Source organism: Taeniopygia guttata, chromosome 1 (genome assembly GCF_048771995.1).
Source record: "Taeniopygia guttata chromosome 1, bTaeGut7.mat, whole genome shotgun sequence".
Classification (NCBI taxonomy): domain Eukaryota; kingdom Metazoa; phylum Chordata; class Aves; order Passeriformes; family Estrildidae; genus Taeniopygia; species Taeniopygia guttata.
The window spans coordinates 8,025,649-8,044,090 of NC_133024.1; the positions used below are offsets into that span (position 1 = coordinate 8,025,649).

An 18,442-nucleotide genomic window follows, 5' to 3' on the forward strand; every position below is an offset into this window, starting at 1 on the left:
TTTCCAGGCTATAAGAGATCAGGAGCACCTGCTCATTCCCCCTCCTCCAGATGCACATGCACAGAGTTTTGGCTGACCAAAGCTGTCTGCAGTGCTGTCAACCACAGGCAGGCCCTTTGCTATCAAGCTTTTGTTGCTCCAAGACTAAAGATTTGCAATTTGCTCAATGTTGTCCTGGTGATGGGGATTTTTTTTTTTCCTATGGGCACCTGAACCTCAAGGCATTTTATTCCTATGGCTACTCCAAGGAAACAAAAACTTCAGAATCCTTTCAAGCAGCCTGCAAGGAATAGTAGCCACTCTCTGAAAGTTTTTCAATGAGTCTTTTAAGCATCATTTGCTGCAGTTACAGTTTCACATGAAACACACCAGAACAGGTTAGAGGGGGACAGTCTGATTTTCCCAGTGCCTTGCTGAGCATGAGCATCATCCCTGTGGCCCACTTGATGTGGTGGAAAGGGGACTTGTCCGTCCCAAACCCAGCTCACACCCATCTTTCAGCAAGAGCTGCTACCCAGGGCAGTCTAAAATGATCATGAAACACAAGCTGAAATATGTCTGAAACCACTTTCCAAAAAAAAAAAAAAAAAAAAAAAGAATGAGAAAACTGTACTAATATTCAGAAAGATGTTACATTTCATCACTGGGTATGGCCAAAGGACATGGTGAGCTTGGGAAGTCTTACTAGTCTGATGTCAAGATTATCTCATCTCAAACTTTACTAGTAAGGACCTCACACACACTCAGGTCCAGAGTTCAGATCTTTGAGGAGCTCATGGGAGCAGAAGGAACTTAATAACTTTCCATTTCGTAAGAAAAATTTGACAAGGTGTCAGAAGTAGTTTTTCAAGTTTGACATTAATGTACCTTGGGAAGACTATACCGGAAAAGCAATGGTTGAAAAAGACCCCAAATCTGAAAAAAAAACCAAAGACAAAATGCCCCTTGAACTCAGCTTGGCCTGAGCAGAACCAGAGAGAGAAGAGAAGTGACTTGGCACCAGCAGGAAACACCTCCCAGCCCTCCAGCCCCACCTTCCTCCCTTCCCAGTTTCTTATACTCTAAGAATATATCAGAGTAAAAAAAAAAAAAAACAACAACAACAAAAAAAACCCCCAAAATAACAAAAACTCCTCATGCAACAATTTCTACTTTGTCTGCTTTAAGATGTATTTAAATGGCTAAAGCAATTTAATAATAAATAGCTTTTATTGTTTGGATGCAGATTTACGTGCCAAATATTAGCCTGGAATGAGTATTTATAGCAGAGTTTAAAGTCCCTGAAAATAGAGATTTAGATTTATAATGAAAAGGTTGATAAAGTTTTGCTGTAGCTATATTAGCAGACCATTCTATAATAAAAAGGTGTTATTTTTATAGGAGCATTTCTAATATCACTCTAATGAAGTTAGGAAAGAATGAACTTTATGGGGTGAATGTACAGTTAACACAAATATTCATGCCAAAAGATCAAACAGTAGATCATAAGAGCAGTCTATTTGGTATACAATTTCTTGTAGACCATCTGATTTTAGATTTTCACTAAAGAGAAATGCAACACCTTCTTTTATAAATCAGACTTGTTTAAGTCTTCCTTAATTTTAATAGTTGATATGTTGCGTAGAATAATTTTTACTCCAAAGAAGTTCAGGAACAGAATTAAATGAATTAATAAATTCCACCAATAGTAGTGAGTAGACTAACAGCAAAATATTAATAAGAGGAAATGTACATGTAAATTCAATAACTGACAGGATTTTTTTAATGCATGTCACTTGGAGCACAGTATGAAGGTGGCCTTCTCGGAGCTATTAAAAAGAGGACGAATTCTGATTTCACAAAAACGAGGGAAAATCCTCTCAAAAGATAAAGGCAATCCTAAGAAGAAATCTGAGATTTTTCTACTGATCATATGAGCAAATCCTGTGTAAAAACCAGGATGTGTTTCCCTCCTTATTGTATCAGCCCAAAGCCAGAAAATGTAGCTCTCTAGAAGGGGTTATGGTGGTGAAGATCCCCCCAGACCCAGCATGCAAGTCAGCCTCTCTGCAAAGCTAAACCTGGGGCAATTCTTGTAGCCTTTAACTTCTCTCCCCAAACAACTGTAAACAATGCTATTATCAGCATCATCTACTCCAACCCATTCTCATACTTCTCTTTTGTCTGTTGTCTTCAAAGCTATCCCAGAAGCTCCACTCCTAACACAGACAGGAGTGTATTTCTCAGGTGGGCTTTAGATGTCATGCAATACTTGTAACACACATTTTGACAAAACAAGGGATCTGTCCCTGGAGCTCTCACCCAGGCCACTGCTGATCCAACAGCCTTGACCAAAGCCTACCTTTGGTGGCACTGCTCCAGGTCTTCCCACAGCATAAATCTGTGGAGCTGTAACTAGGGCTAGACCAAAACTCAGCTTTCCAAAAGGAAAAAAGTCATTGCAAGTACTCATGTGAAGTAGTCCCCGTAGGGCAATGAACCTGTCAGTCAATAAATATAAAAAAGCCCTAGCTCCACAAGCACTTACATACCTGCTTAAATTTAAGCCTCTGAGTAGTCCCTCTGCGTGTCAAGTGGGCCTTCATACTTGAAAGCAAGCAAAATCCATAAGTGTTTATAGGGTCAGGAAATGAAGCACTAAAGTTGCTTCTCCTCTCCCACACCATCTAAAAGAATTAAAAGCAAATCCTCTCAATTTGTAAGAGTAATTGTAAAAGAAGGGTATACTATGGGCCTCTTTAAATGCTGTAAGAGAAGCAATACAAGGGAAACAACATCTATTTTTTTTCTTCACCCTATTTCAAATTCAGCATTGCCTTTCACTTTCTGTTGCTTTTTCATGCTTGTTCCACTTGTACACTCATCCTTGTTTTTAACTTATTCATTTTGCTTTGTAATAATAATAAATAGCCTGAGATAACAGCAGATTATTAGTTACACTGTTCATTTAAAACTAATTTGATATGAAGAGAAAATATGTTGTACCTCTTGCTTGCTTAGTTCTTTGCAAAACTTATCCGAGTTTGTTTCTTTTTTCCTCTGAAGCGACAGTGTTAAAACTGTATGTTGCATTTCATGCTGATAATGTGAGAACACATCCACATCAGAGAGCCTCAAGGGCTGCACTGTGTCCAGCTGTCGTGGTTTGAGGCTGAGTTAACAGAGTTAGGCAGGTAAAGCAGAAGTGACATGTGTAAGCAAAACAAAGACAGCGAGCAAGTCACCACTTCTCATGGCCAGGTGTTAGGAAAGCACGGCTTCATAATATATAATGGTGACTTGGAAAGACAAATGCCATCAATCCAAACATCCACACCATCCTTTCTTTCCCCAGCTTTTACTGCTGAGCACAATAACAAGTGGCATGACATATCCCTTTGTCCCACCTGCGTCCCTACCCAGCTTCTTGCACACCATCAGCCTACTCAGTGAGAAGCAGAAAAGGCTTTGGCTCTGTACAAACACTGCTCAGAAATGGCTTAAACATCAATGTGTTATCAACACTGCTTTCAACACAAATCTAAAACACAGATACTATAAAGAAAATAATTCAAGGCCATCCAAAATCAGTACTCCAGTGGAAGTGATTCAAAAATCCGTTAAGAAAATTGCAAAGAAACTTTAAAAAATTGATAAAAATGAACTTAGAAATAAGAAGATAGATCCTGCCGTGGAGAAGCCCCATGCCACCACCAGAATATTCACCAGTACGCTCCCAGGGGTGTCACTGAGATCCCAAGAACACCCTCATAAGCACAGAGGTCAGCACCAAGGGAACCAGCTGTATCTCACAGCAGGAGATTTCCAGGAAGAAAACATTATTGGGTCATGTGAGGCAATTTCATATTTGAAAAGGGTTTGGTGGGCTTCTGCCTCTTGTCTAGGGAAGCCCTGGGAGTCAATTATGACCCCTGTGTCATAATTGGTGTGTGTCAGGTCTTGGTGTGTGTCAGGTCTTTGGTTGCCGGGGCCATTCTGAGTCCCAGAGCTGAGGGAGAGAAGGAGGGCAGGGCTGGCCTGGCTGGGACGGACTGCGACACCTGTGACATCCCAGCACCAGTGCCACAATGGGGCAGCTAGAAAGAGCAGCAGCAGGTAATGCTGCCCCAGCAGAGGCTGTGCTGATCGCTGACTGAGCCCTCCTGAGGACCCCGCCCCTGGAACCATCCATCACTCGGCAGCCCTTCCTTTCTTTCTGGAAGGTCCTACCTGGGATGTTGAGTGATAGGCTGGATAGCCAGGTCTCCTCCTACCCTCCTTCCCCATTGGTGTTCCTTCATGTTTGTCACCCTGATGTCCACACCCCTGTTTGATCTCGTTGACCATCCCCTGGTTACCACCCACTGTTATAAGCCTGTGCGAGAGGCTGCTCGTGGCTCTTGCAGGCAGTTTACCTTCTGACACAGGTAGCTCTTCTGAGCTGCCAAATAAAGCTGGATTACAAACCCCTGCAGGAGACGACTCCTTGCCTTTGTCATCGTCACCTGCAGCTCCTCAGCAGCAGCCTAGTGGGTGTGGGCTTGTCCAGCTACACCTTTGAAGACTCTGCTGATGCACCTCCTGAACACCGTGCCCCCGACACAGTGGTGCAGAAGGGATTTAGGGCAGCAGCTGATGGATATCTTGAAGTACCTCCACTGCTTGCTGAAGACAAAATGACTGGAGCACTTTGTCATAGACAATGAAAGGTTTCCTATGGAGATCCATTTGTCCTCAGATTTGCAGTTGGCCGAACCACTGAACCTCTTTCAGCACCTGGCCAGCAATTTGGATGCCCATGTGAAGGCCATACAGGAGTACATTTGCCTGCTGCATCAGCTCAAACAACTGCTGATCCACGGCCCTTGAAGGGGATGCTTGAACCCAGAGCTGTGCTTGTGGGGCCTCTGGACTGAACCTGTACATATTAACCTCCCATATTTAGTGCATTTACCATATACATTAATACCCTCTAATTAGTGCATTTACTACAGATATGAAGACCCTTTAGTTCGTGCATTTTCTATTTCTATTTAGACCCTCTAGTTAGTGCATTCAGCAATCCTGAAGCTTCCTTGCTATTCTTCAATAAACTGTACTATTAAACAGTATTATTCTATTATCTTGATTTTTCAAGCATTTCTTGAGCTCAGGAACAGAGATCCTGCCATGGAGAAGCTCCATGCCGCCTCCAGTATATTTACCACTATGCACCCAGGGGTGCCACAAGCAACTCCAAAACCTGGTAAGAAAATTGCAAAGGCTTCTAAAATGAAATGGGAAAATCCAGTGTGGTCTTCTAAGACTCTCATATGAAAAGCCCTAACATATTTGGACAGTAATTTTATGGACAGAAATGTCTGAATTTTAAATAACACTTTTCATTTGCTAGAAATCTATTCTAGATTATTATTAACACAGATATATTTAATAGCTGTGGTTTTAGATATACATTAAAAAAAACCCATTGGACAACTGCAATCTGTGCAAGAGTACAATTGTAACAGCAGTTTTTCAATAATAATTTAAAAAGAGCTGGATGATTGGCTGGTTGTTAAAAGATGCTCCCTTTGTGGATTGCTTACTATGGTATGGCATGAGTTCTATCTGTCTTTTCCAGAAAGAAAATGCTTAAAACAATCATTATACCTAAGAAGCAAATATTAAATGTTGAAAATCTTTCTTTATATCAAATGACAATCATTTCTCATACTGAGGTTGATGTCCATGATGGGATTTCTAGCCTGAAGGAATACACAGTTCCTCAGGACACAAAAGATAGTGAATTTTTATATTTTCATGTATTCAATCATGAGTTTACTGGAGATGTTGCTCATTGCATTTACTATAGATATTAAGACTCTTTAGTTAGTGTGTTTTCTATTTCTGTGGAGCCATATACATTATACAGAAATGCTTTTCACTGTCCTATTTCCCAGTTCAGAAAAATAAGTCATAAATTCAATGCTTGGTTCTGAGACAGTCTAACTCCTCCAGTCTCTAGTTTTTAAAGAGTCAGAAAACCAATTAAAACTCATATCTCACAGCATGTTTTTGGCATGTTCAACTGAACTGAAGCACTGTTGATTGGCTCCTGTGATTAGATATTGATTCCCCTGCAAAAGTGACTAATTCCCTACAAAAAGCTGGGTAATTCAATGTGCTCACCTCGCACTGCACACATGTTTCCCATTAAAAACCATCAGGAACTAGCACATGTATTTAGGGAACAAGTTCTGTTTCTTTGTGCATGTGTGTTCCATAAAATAAATTTTTTCCGTACCATGAAATTGAGCAACCATACGTCCACTGCCGACAATGGAAAATAGCCATTGACTTCAACGTGCTTTATATCAGGCCCTCTGTACTTACTTCTGGCTGTTCCAAGCACACATTTCCCAGGGCCTAATGTGGGGTTAGTCACTTGTAATCATTCTGTACTTTAATAACACTTCATTATGCATGATAAAACTTCTTTCACAATAAAATCTTTTAAATACTGCTTTTGTTCAGGGAAACAAGCTCATGATTAATTCACTATGTGTATTTAAAAACTGCACCCTTCTCTAGAGAAGACTAATGGTGAATTTTCTGCAACTAATACCTTCAATTTAATCACCAAGTTAATTCTATGTAAGAACATCAATGGTTTATTTGGCAAAAATGCATGAAACATTATGAAAATGGTTCAAGAGTGTAAATCCATATAGTGCCCTTTAAAGTTACTATTACCACACATTTATGAGAGTATAACAAAAAGGAATTAGATTTCTTAAAACCAGAGGAGGAATGCTGTTACCGCAAGAAAAACAGTAGAATTCCCCAAGTTGAACATTCTCTTCTTGCTTCCTTATATGTCTGGATCTACAATAAGCCTTTCTTCAGCCCACTTTCCATGTGTTTCTTTGTAAAATGTTAAAGAAAAGTTCACACGCAGGGAAAAGTCAAGTAACATTTGACCAATACCATTTTAAATTAAAGTTATTTAATGTTTTACTACTATCCAGATTCCAGAAAGAAAATGGCTTTTGTCTTATCTGTCGTTTTGCAAACGTAAAAATCATCCAAACTTCATTGCTGTTGCTGTTGTTTTTCGTACTGATTTTATCAGATTGAAATCCAAGGTTTCTTCCCCTTATCAGTCACTCATAATTTTTGTTTAAATTTTTAAATTTTTTTGTCTTGAGAAATTAAAAATATAGCACTGTTTTTCTCACACATCCGTTAGCTTTGCACCCATGTTTCTGCTACTTTGTACCTACCAGCACTGCAGTCATTTAATTATCTGGTTTCAAAATTCTCATGTGTTTGTGGTTCATTCAGATACATACGGATCTCAAGGGCAGAAAGGATCACAGTGAACATCCATCACAGCCTAGCACAGTCCATAGGACTGCTCTTCATCAGACTCTGCTTAAATTGAATGGTTATGCTTGAACTAGCCTGGGGCTTTTAGGAAAAGCAAACAAACAGCTATATCAGTTTAAAAGTTACCCACACTACGGAAGCCAAACCAACCTTCATTATATAGTTTCTGGACTCTGGTTTTTAAAAACACTTTGCTTTCAGAATTTTTTTTTTCATTTCATCTATCATATTTCAATTCTCCAAAAGCTCATTATAAATAATATTAATAAAACAACTGTAATGGAGTTTAAAAAAAAGGACTCTATTTCCTGTTAAAAAAGACAGCCTGTCAGAGAAAGAGATAACTAGTTAAATGCCACAGATGAAAGATTTCATTTGTGATGACTACAGTTCTCTGTCATACACCTGGGGGAATTCCAAAGTGATTAACTCCTTTTCATGATTGCAAGGTAACGTGCTTCCTCCCCAGGCTATTCCCACTGTTTTCCCATGTGCAGCACATTGACTCAAGTTCCACTCACTTCTGGCACTGAGGCAACAGTCATTATTATTGAGAGAGTATCACCCTTCTTCTGAAAGCAGTTCCTTCAGCAATTAGTGCCAGAGAAAGCAGAGTTGTGGCCATGCTTTACACAGTGATCAAGCCAAGCTATGGCAGATTTCTAGAGAATATCTCAATACTCATGTTGCTCATGTCCCTCATGTCCTGTCCTGCTCATCCTTGGCTCATGAAAGAACAGACCTTCTGATTTCTGGAGAAGGTCTCTCCTGTCAATACTTTCTCCAGAATATCCAGAGTAAGAAGTCTGAAACTTCAGTAACTTCACGTAATATATCAAACTAGAATCCAACTGTTTTATCTATAGATTCTTATAACTTTATTTTGGGCAACCAGCAAGCGGGTCTATTTTAGTACAGGAAAAAGGGAGGAAATTACATTTTCTTATTTTATGAGACTTTGCAATCCTTTAGTCAAAACAATTCAGATCACCACAGAAACTAGATAATGTGAATACATAGGCTCAAAATAAAGGTGAATCCGTCACACTTAAAAGTATTGAGAATTTACTCAGAGATAAAAAAAAAAAAAAGAAAAATGAAGAAGTATTGTTAGGATTACTAGAATGAGTTGCAAATTGGAAATAAACTTTTGTTCTTTAATTATTTGGGCACAAGATTTCAAATTCATTTTCTTCCTGTCTTAACTGAAGGCAGGTGAGGTTCAAGGGTTATTTTGAGTAGAGTGCAGTCTAAAATTTCTAAAAAAGACAAGTGACAAGCCATGTTCTTTAACATCTGTTCATGCATATGAAATAAAGAGACTTATTCTTTTAAAAATACCAAGGATTCCTTCCTTCTTTTCTTACACTTCTATCTCCCCCCAGCTCTCATCTTCTGGTAATGTACTCTCTGTTCAGGGAGAGCTGATGGAAGCAGAATAACCAACAGCTTTGTTACTCTTTGTGGTGTGTTTAAATCCTTCTCTCAAGCTGTAGCAATAGTTTATGATGTGTCTGACATGTCATCAGAATTGTAATGGTTAATTACCAGACACTGCAGAGACACAAGACTTAGAGGCAGCCTCTTTGCAAGAGGGGAATGGAGGCTCATCTGTAGATGAATGGGGGTGAGGATGATAAATGCAATAAAATTACTGTTGTACTCTGAGTAAAACAAGGCTGAATGCTCCCTATCTGGCATGTTGCAAGATTTTTTTTTAAATCCTATGCAGCATTTATTTTTCTTGGCTGGGGCATTCCTACATGATAAATTCCCTTTATGTATTAACCACTGCCCTCCTGGCAGGGACTTGAGCCAGATGTTAATGGTTTTGTTGCTGGGGAAAAAAATAAATTCAAAAAATGATGTGTCCTTGACATGTCACTGGTATAAATAAATATTTTCAGAGAAGGATGGGAGCTTAGATGCTATAATTTTTACTTGACAGATTAGGACAACCGGGTTGAGAGTATCTGACAGCTGGATACAGTCTGATTTATAAGACTGAGTAGGGAAGCATGACAGACATATGTATTTATTAAAGATACACTTACAAAACGTTCCAGTTTAATTTGACAACTCTGCCAGCTAAGGCCTCAGGAAGTGCAAGAATATTACTCTCTACATACTATCATTATGCTATGGTTTCAGCAGAATTTAAAAATCAGAAAGAAATAGTTTTAGTAAATTGTATGTACATCCATTAATAGACATAAAACAGTGTATCTTTAAGCAAAATAAATTACAAAAGCCAAATTATTCCACATAGTCAATGTAGAAAAAATGAATATGTATAATACATAAATATACAGCACTGTACAGTATTACTACTATTGCATTCAAGTATATACCAGGAGAAATACTGTCATGGCAACATACTAGTATAGAAATATTCTTTTTAAAATTTATTTAATTTTGCATGTTTAATTGTGTAAATTCAAACTGAGTACAGCATGCACAAAATGGTTTTTTTCCCCCAAGAAATTTATGAGAAAAATGCAGACATTCCTCTACCACTGAAAGAATAGTCTAGTGTGTTTTACTTCTGAAAGTCAGCTTTCTCACCACTGTCACTGCAGCTCACCTCATATTTATCTATCAGTCAAGATTTCAGGGAACTCAGAAAATCTCTACTTTACATTTTTCTGACTCCATAACAGTTGCTTCTTTCAAACATAGGTTTTCAGCATTTCTTATTGATATAACCAATCTTCTAGGAGAGAAAATAAACAAAATTAAATAGCCTATCTATTTGTCATTCACCCCTTCTTCCAGCATTTTTGGTAACTTCAAATAAGTGAAATCATACCCTTAATATTTCTACCTGCAGTGCTGGAACTACAAGGAATCCACGTGCCTTCCCGTTGGGTCAGGAATATAACCACACTGGCATCCAGGAAACAACTGACAGGCGCAACATTGTAGTTTAGATGAATGTAAAATCAATGTATGTCTAAATCACAGACCTAGAGAGAGAACTCCCTCCTTATTTTGAAGAATGAGGCAGAAATTTATGAGATAAACCTTCATCAAGAAAGATGGTGACCTTCCTACATTCTTACTAATGTTACTAAGCCTTCAGGCCATTCTTGAAGTATAAAATTTTCTTGGGGGAATGGAAAGAAGCATCAAGATTCAAGTTTTAAATTTTTAAGTAACAACACTGAAGAAGATAAGCTATTTCAGAAAATTTTAATGTTTTCTCTCCCTTGTCTTGCCTGTTGAAATTCAAATTATCAACCAACTCTTTTTAGAACCTTAGCATGCTGGTACCTACAGACAACATATTTCTAGTGCAAATCAGTACTGTAGTAAGGCCACCTTAATCTCCATGCATATAAGAAGGGTACATGCACACAAACAATATTAGATGTGTCCAGAAATCTTGGTAAACTTAGGTTAGACTAGACCTTTGCACTGTTGAACAAATTTTACACTTTCTTTCAAAAAAAAAAAAAAAAAAAAAAAAAAGGGAGCGGGGGTTCAACCATTACAAATAACCCAAGGTTAAAAGCCAAATAACTAGCATTTTGAGAAAAATCTTCCAATTAGGATAAGTTAGGATAATTAGGAAAACTTTCACTCCCATATCTAGAATAACACTGCAAATGAGGCAAGAGGAGCAAAGGGAAGGGAAAGAGGCAGGGCAGCTGGCAAGACAAAACCCAAATAGATCACAAAATCTGACTATTTTATGTAGTGAAATAGTTGAACAAATCAAAGTAGTTGAATATTAACCAATCTTAATAACTATATTAAACACGTAAATCTAATTATATTGTCTCCCAAGAAAAAGTAATAGTTGTTCTACTTTTCTGCAATCCAACTTTTTATACCTGCCTAAGTTCTCCACTCGGAAATGTGGCTGTAAATCTGGATTTACCCTGGGAAAATCCTTCACACTTTTGCTTCTCATCTTTCTTACTGACAGCCAAGTACTAAGTCTAAGTTTAAAGAACTGCTGTGCATCAATAGAACATAAATTAGTAACTTTGATAAACAAGGGGAGAAAGCATTATACAAGAAACTGATACATCAAACAAAGAAAAAATGACAAGAAGTAAAGGAATGCAAAGACAACATTTTTTCTACAATCAATTTCTTTGTTTTCCCCAAAGGACAGCAGAAATTTGTGGACTGCAGTTGTTAAAATTAATCTCTGATAAGTAGGATTACTCACCTACAGCAAGTTTTTGCTGCATTTTACATCCTTTAAATAAAATAATAAATCCTTATATGCTGTTATATACCTCAGATCCACTGTGTTTACAATATATCAGGATAACTCAAATGCATGTAAATATGCTAATAAAGATATGAATGTAGCTAATGGTACATATATGCCATGAGTAAAATTTGCCACACCTTTTGTATAGTGTGAAAGCAAAGAACAAAACATCTCTGTCCAATTTGTAGCTGTAAACAACAAAAAAAGTGCAGATTTTCAGCGAAGTGATTGCCACTCAAAAGTATTTCAGAAATAGAAAGGAAAAAGTTTAATCCACTGAAAAGACTTCCGAGTACATGTTTTGTTTTTGAGAAGCTTATTTTTTCATTGTAAGTGTCAATGATAATTTTCGATGCATTTAGAACTTTTATCTCAGCTGATGACAGTAAAGAGCATAGTTACAAACTGAAAAGAAAGAAAAAATTGCAACTCTTAAAAGAAAATTAAATTAATCTTTAGTCTGGAGTGCTAATCCAGGCTCAGACAGTATTTCAATAGATTTCCTCAGCTTCAAATCCCCAAAATATGTAATAGGAACTGTTGAGATTGTTAAAAAGATACAGGCTACAACATGTAGTTAAGTCTTCTGTTAAGTAACCATCTTCATAATTGAGTTCCCCCACTGTTCCTTTTATATCTTTTTGTGGGTTTGAACCTCAATAAAATATTGCTCTGTTTTTAGATAGAGGGAGAAAACTCCCCATGTCTATTGCATGTAAAAACTGATAGAAGAATCTGACCCCAGACCCATAGTGTTTTTAGACCTCACATCATCATCTCTTCAAATTTGGATGAAAACCACACAAATTAAAATTTCAATGGAAATACATTTACAAGCTGAAGTAGAAAGCAGTTTGTGCCATTCTTTAATCTCTTCACAGTCTGTATGTTATTACTGCTATTGAAATTGATGGCAAGAATACAACACCAAGGCTCTGCACATGATTAACTTTTTATTCTTCCTGTAACTTGCTATAAACCTCAAATGAACTCACAGGTTGGCAAGAGTATGTTAACAGCTAGATGCCAAACTGTAAGAGACATTTTTTCCAAACAGCATCACCTCCCCTGGAAGTGTTTCCCTTTCCCTCTCCTCTCCATTTTTTCCTCCATCTTCCGATAGCTGTTATAGTTGATTGCATGTTTCATTTGTATTTAGGAGTTAAATCCTTCAAAAAGTCTTGATCCTAGACATAAAACACTCCATGAAGAGATTTTTCCTCCTTTTACCTTCTTGCTTTTTTTTTTTTTCTTTTTTTTTTTTTTTTTTTTGTTCTGAGAAATGCTGCAGAAAAAGACCAATTACTCCAACTGGCCCAAAAGCAAAGAGGCAGACTGGGCTCACTCATCCATTTTCCATACATCCCAGAGGAGGAATTGATGTTGCAGCATAACTATACACCTTCAGCCTTGCTTTCTTTAGCATATTTAGCAAGTGATGCCAGATATTCAGTGCCCAAGGAATCAGCTTAGTTGCTGGATGGTCCCGCAGGACCCATTTCAGCTCTCAGGCTGAAAAGTCACATGTGTCAGCCAGAAAAGGATCCCTCTTCCAATTTTGTGAACGTACTTAATGGAAGGTCCAATGGTCTTTGCTAAAGGCCTTATTTTGCAGAAAGACCAAAAGACTTAAAATACCTGCAAGGGGTTGGTTTAGTACAGGACTCAGAGATTAAAGCCTGACAAGATTTCCCACATAATTACTTTGGAAAAAGGAACAAGGTTTGGCCAAATCATCTCTTCTTTAACATGTCTTTACTTGTTGAAAACTGTAGAATCACAGAATGATTTGGGTTGGAAGGGACTCAAAGATCATCTAAATTCCAAACCCCTAGCTGAGGACAGGGCCACCTTCCACTACTCCAGGTTGCTCAGAGCCCCATCTAGTCTGTCCAGGATGACTTCCATGGATGGAGCATCCACAATTTCTCTGGACAACCTGTACCAGGGCCTCATCATGCCTCCTAATATCTAATCCAAACCTACTCTCTGTCAGTTTGAGGCCACTCCCCCTTGTCCTGTCACTCCAGGCCCTTGTAAATAGTCTCTTTCTGTCTTTCAGGTACTGGAAGGCTGCAATTAGGTCACTCAGAAGACTTCTCTTTTCCAAGCTGAATAATCTGAGATTCCTCAGCTGTTTCTAGGGGAGCTGCTCCATCCCTCTCATCATCTTCGTGGCCTCAGTCCAACAGGTCTCTGTCCTTCCTGTGCCGGGGACTCCAGGGCTGGATACAGCAATCCAGTGGGGGTCTCATTGCCTTACATCCAGTAGGTGAAAAATGAATGCCCTTGCATGCCAATTGCATACTGAAGCATCTAGACATTTCAATTCTATGCTGATAAATTCGTTCCATTGAAAATGTGGAACATACTTCAAAAATATCAATGTGATGCCTCAGTGAACATCCTTGTATTGAAAAACCACAGTAATGACACAACTCTGGTCACAAACAAATGGCCTGACAAAGTCCAGATACAGGCAGTCAAGGTCCTCTTCTGCCTTCACAACCACAAGAATGATTACAGTGGAATTGGCCCCGCCATGCACCTCAGGGAGTAATTGGCCTTTAGTTTCCAACATCTTCAGGTCTATGTTGTTTGGATGATGAAAGCTTTCTTCTTTTGCTGCTATCAGCACCATTTTCTATCAATACAGCTCTTGTGAGAATCCTGGCATTTTGCTCCAAAGGGGGAAATCTCTATATGCATTACTAGAAATGAGAAGAGAAAAACAAAAATATTGAATGACAAACTGACATGCTCAAAGCTATTGGCAGCTACAAAAAGTATTAAGTCTTAGACATCCAGTCCGCCATGCTCTATCTATTTAATCTATCCCAAGAGCTGCTAGATATCTTGGAGATTGTACAGTAATAAAACTGAAAGAAAGAAAAGAAAGCACTGTGAAAGAAATAATAAATTATACAGTGTTAAAACAAGGATTTAAATGATTGGTGGCATGGGAAAAAAGGTGTCTTGGCAGCAACACCAGAACAAACAGGTATCTAGAAAGTAAGAGAAGAAACACCAACAGATAGCACCATCAAGTAGCAATTAGGAATTAAATTTGTTTTGCAAAACCTCATATAAATGAGGTTAAAAATCTCATATAAATCAAGAGGAGATGTATCAGAATTTAGGTGAGGTGTAAGGATCAGCTTGAATTTACAGGAAATAAAGATAGAAAAGTTATTCAGGTTGTATAATTGTTACATTGTTATGTTGTTACTTTTGTTTGGCATTCTGGAGGAAAACTTTGAATGGAAAGGCCTTTGCTTTACAATTCTCTGTTTTCATTTTGCTTAGGTTTTTTTCCTCTGGAGTTTTGCATGTACAAATAGCATAACCAACTACTAAACCTGAGCTACAACTTCATTTTCTATTTTCTCTGACGTCCAAAAACCAGGACCAGAATATTTTCCTCTGTGATGCTGTTCTACAACCCTAGGTCAGAAGGCTGGCCAGTGCTTTTAACACCTTCTAAGACCCCCTGTTGTTTGACCAAAGGGCTTGGAAGGCATTTCTGACAGCTGGGGCTGAGCTTAGCACCCTGCAGAGATGTCTGCTGGCATCCCACTCGTGCCATCCCAGTGGTGCCAGGGACTGTGGCGAACCCTTCTCTCCCAGGGTGTGGTGGCTGTGCCTTCTCTCTGCTGCCCTTCAGGGCCAGCTGCAGAGCACAGCTGCCTTGGGCTGAAGTCCTCTTGCTGTGACCATGGCCAGAGTGGGATGATTTTTCTCCCTAGTTTTTCAGCTCCTGCTCAAATCAGTGAGTTGTGAGCATGTTGGACTCCTTTCCCCACAGCAAAGAGCTCTGAGAAACAGAAAACAGATGACTCAGTAAAATATTATATAGGATATGAATAATGTAATTTCCAGGCTTCTAAGGTTCGAAGACTTCAGCCCTACAGAGTGTTTATTATGTACCTGCTCCCCATTAGTATACATATATACAAACCAGTAGAGAAAAAACATTTATAAAGGAATGAATAATTATGGTTACATGCAACATGTTGTATCTCAAGAAAAATAACATTGGTGTTCCTCTTTGAAACATCACTTCTAAGGTTCAGAATAAAAAAATAATTGTCAATTTCATATATGAATATATGTTATGTATAAAACAACATTTGTTGGCTAAAAGACAGGAGTTCTACAGTTAGAGTTTAGTTTAGTTTTGTGGTATAAGGAAAGAGTCTGTCAGCACAGGACACTCTGGAAAGCATAACTTCAAATGGAAGTAAATCGGACACAAAATTAATAACTTCATCCATGCTACTCATGAAAATATCACTGTTCAGAGAATAAGAGGAGAACAGACTCAGAAATGTGTAGGAAGTAAGTAGTGCTTTAAAAAGTGTGCTGAAAAAATCTGTATATATTTCACATTTCTCCCTAATTTTGAGAACAATTCCACATGACAAGGATCTTTCAGGCTGTTTTGAATAACATCTATGCAAAAATTTATCTTCAAATGATGTATGAATTTTAGACATGAGTTATGAGAGGAAAAGATTAGGACACAGAAATATTCATCAATATCCTAATTTAATTTGAGCTGCTTCTGATATCTGAAATGATGAAAGCAAGCTCATTTCACATTTGGAAACTTGTACCAAATAGTTAGTCTTGAGGAATTAGATTACAGTTGCCATTGATTTATAATTCTGAAAAACCCTGGTGACAACAGGTTCTCACAAAAAGTATAGATTTTGATTTTGAGGACCTCAGGAAAAAAAAAAAAAAACAAAAAAAACCCAAGTTGCACTTATGCTTTTAGGCATCAGTTGTAGGTGTGTTCTTTCTGTACCCATTCTATTCTTTCTTTGCTACCCGTTAAAAAGTAACACAGGTTTGTCCTTTAGATGAAAGCATTTCAGGTATCTTTAATGAAGTTAGATGTTAATGAATAAATAATAATAATAATGAAAAAAAGATAACTGGAAAAAAATGAATACCTGCTAAATCTGGGATGCTTGGGATTTTCATGTCAGAATTCTCCAGCTACTAGCTGTTCTATCGCAAAATATGATCCTGCTGCAAGCACAAAATTTAACACATTAATAAAAGCAATTGATCAATACAGCAGTGCCAGCACTTGGCCATCTGTAAAGTTCAACACTTAATCATAATTAAGTCAGGAAAAGCTGACAAATACAGGCGTAAGAAATCACACAAAAACAATGCAATAGAAGTAACCATGCACCCTAAAATCATCAATCTGGTCAATTCTGAATCTGCTTTCAGTTACTTCTAAATTAATCTGGAATAAAAATTAATCCTTTATGTGTATCTTTTCCAATTATCAAATTAAGATTTGAGTTAAACCAATAAATACAGTAGTGTTTTAATTATATTAAACCACATGAAACACCCAATAAGGAAGAGAGTGTGCACAGATAACTACTTGTGCACCACACATTTAAAAAATTAATGCAATAAAAATAGTGGTGTGTTTTCTTTCCCATGCAGTATTGTGCTGCTGTCACAGCAACCCCTGTTGGTTGGTAGATGGGTATAAGGAAAATGGAGAATTTACAGCTTGGGATATGATTTCTTTTCCTAGGGCACCAGGTGCTTTAAATGCCACCAGAAGGATGCTCTTGGCAGTGCCATACTGTCCAACATGGCTTGGCATAGATTAGCTCAAAGCTTTTGTGTCTTTGCAGACTTTGATTAAGGGCCAGTGTTAGAACTCCTATGGGCTTTTACTTGATCCAGTGTAGCATAGGGATTTTTCTTCTTTTCTTTTTTTTTTTTTTTCTCATTACAGCTGCCAAAAAGATGCCAGTTAAGATAATTACATTTCAATTTAAATTGGTAATTTAATGGAAAATTTTAAATCAGGATGTAGGGCAGAATTTGACTTCCAACCCTATCCCACAACACCTTTTGTCTGTTGCAGATGATTTAGGAGCCGAGTATCCTATTTTTGGCCCTCAGTGACACCACAGAGTTCAGAAGTCTCCACAGTTTTGGAGGATTTTCTCTTCAATCTCTTTTAAGCCTGTAAATATCACCTCAGTTTAGTTTCACCTGTATACTCCTCGCTGTTTCATTGACTACACATCTTTATGAGTCACAATACATGCAAAAACCAAATTATTAATCAAGATATTTGCTCCCTTTCGAGAGGAGAAGTAGAAGAACCCAAGCTATTCTGCCTGCCATGGCTCTGCTGCTTTCATTATTTGTTTCGGGGCTGATAGAGAAGCCTGGCAGTCGCAACATACTGTAAGGGGAATGATCTTCCTTTGTTTAGGGCGCAGTGTGTACTGTCATTTACATAATAAAATCCTCACACAAATAACAGATGGTGAAGAGGCACTCATGTTACCACATGTTGGAAGCATGATGTAGTTCCTTGATGAACTCGTTTCTTTTACTTTTGCCTACAGACGCCTACCAGCTATTAAACCTTGGGAGTTAGTCAGCTGGTCAGGGGTTTAAAGACAGGCAAAAATCTGTCTGCAGAATTTTCCTGCTTCTAGGAAGAGCAAATGATATGCCCTGATAGAAATGTGCAATCCATTGAAAATGGTTTCCACTACCATGAAAAGTAAATAATAGTCTATATTTTCAACACTCCTCGGGCTGAAATGCTTCACTATAGAAGACAGAAATGTCATTATTCCACAGGGTCTGAGCTATTTTTCTCTCTTTTTGGAATCCTTTTCTCAGCAGAAGCTAGGGACAGAGAGAGTTATGCTAATGCTGCATATTAGCAATATCAGTTCTTGGATGCATTACCATTAATTCTATGTGCAAGTTAAGTGCTGGGAAACAAACGTCTGTCACTTGAAATAACAGCCACAGAGGCTGTATACAGTGCAGTGAAATAGGATCACACCACATTCCCTAATTAGA

At 38.0% G+C, this 18,442-nt stretch overlaps 1 protein-coding gene across 4 annotated transcripts in view; it reads right to left on the reverse strand.

Annotated features, from left to right (window-relative positions):
* The window catches only part of LOC115492903 (uncharacterized), a 531,227-nt gene that overhangs the window by 108,562 nt on the left and 404,223 nt on the right, over positions 1-18,442 (reverse strand). For 3 of the 4 annotated variants that reach the window (XM_072923297.1, XM_072923299.1, XM_072923295.1), the window contains 2 exons: positions 16,534-16,612; positions 9,269-15,389 (listed from right to left, as the gene is read on the reverse strand). The exons of the other annotated variant lie outside the window; for it this stretch is intronic. The gene's annotated coding sequence lies outside the window, so the exon portion shown is untranslated. Of the gene's footprint in view, positions 1-9,268; positions 15,390-16,533; positions 16,613-18,442 lie in introns of those variants that run through there. 4 annotated transcript variants of the gene reach the window in all.